Genomic DNA, 1690 nt, shown 5'->3' with positions numbered 1-1690 from the left:
CTTTAAGTCATGGTTAGAAAGTTGGATGTCAGAGGAGGTACATAGATTCAAAATACATAATTGAAAAGTTTTCTTTTTAGCTGTGATATGAACTATTTGGAGGAACATGGTTATTTTTGAAAGAAAAATGCACCTCATGACTATAGATGGAGTCACGTAAAAGCTTTGACCCTCTAATGAAGCAAAGCATAAAAAGAAAAATAAGTGAACATCAGAATTAAGTCCAAGAAATAATAAAGGAGGTAGAATTAATGGCAGTAGTATATTATGTTTTTGCTGATCTAAACAGATTTGCCATTAGAGACTATATTATAAACAATGAAGACCAAGTAATAGGCTTTATCGGTGATCTAAAAATATTCGAGGGTTTTATCTAGACCATCATAGACATTTGCTAATATTTGGCTAAATCACTTACTTGTCGAGTTGTCCTCTACCTAAAAGCCTTTCAAAAAAAGTTTTCATTATCTTTATGGATAATGGCTGCACATGAAAAGGAAAATGTAACTATTGGATATTTTAATTAATATAGAGGACAAATATGATAATCTTTCAATCCTCAAATCAAAGAACGTCCCTAAATTTTTTTTGTACGATTTATCATACTACTAATAATTTCTATAATCTTCTGCGAACTAGGAAAAAAAGGTAATTTAACCAACTAAAAGTTTTACAAAGAATTAACAAGTTACTAAACTAAGAAGAAGTAATTATATTTCTAACTCATGCAAACAATTTTTACCTTTTTTTTTTATCTGGATACAATCTTTCCTTTTTGGTGCTAGTAGACACTGATGGTGGAGGACATAGAGTAGTGCTTCCAGGGGGTTGTGGTCCATTTGATGGATTGGTACTAGGAGATGGATGAGGAACCCAAATGAAAAGAGGAGGTGGTTGATAAGGACCAATACATTCTAGAGTAGGCCAACTTGGTGAGAGAGTATTTGTGTACGTTGGATTATTAGGAATCATCAAATATGATTGTGTCATGGCCCAAAATAATAAGGCATGACTAGCACTCAGAAAAAATAACAAATTAAAATTCAAATTAAATGATGAAATCATAAATATTTTTAATAAACTCACAAGTACCTACAAATAAAATCCTATGATGAATAATCTACAAATTAATTTTAACAAAGACAAGAAATAAATTAATATGACTAGATCTTGCCTGTGAATATAGAGTATGCACAACAAGAAAATGGATTAATACAGACAAATTTGCAGACGGATTTAGTCTTTATTATAGACGAATTTTTGGTTACCAACAAAATTACCGATGGATTTTGTCTCTCTGTAAAAGCTCCGTCGGAAATTATTTACCGACGGATTTTTTTCCGTCGGAAAATTACAGACGGATTTTTACCAGTTACCGACGGATTTTTCCTTTGTAAATTTTCTATCCATTTCCCAAAGGCGACGAACTCTTTTGACGGATTTTCCGTCTATAATTTGAACTTTGAAAAATCATCTTACACTCTAATTACAGACAGAAAATCCGTCTGTAAATCCGTCAGTAAGGTAAAATAGAAATTTTTTTATTTTTCTAATTACAAAATAAACTTATTTTCATACAAAATAAATATAAATTTAATAAATACAAATTTTTATTGATGGTATAAATAGAAAAACATACTAGTGAGTACAAAACGCTTTCTTTATAATAAGAAGTAATTATTTCCATGCA

Source organism: Arachis ipaensis, chromosome B06 (genome assembly GCF_000816755.2).
Source record: "Arachis ipaensis cultivar K30076 chromosome B06, Araip1.1, whole genome shotgun sequence".
Classification (NCBI taxonomy): Eukaryota; Viridiplantae; Streptophyta; class Magnoliopsida; order Fabales; family Fabaceae; genus Arachis; species Arachis ipaensis.
Note: the sequence above shows the minus strand (reverse complement) of the source record.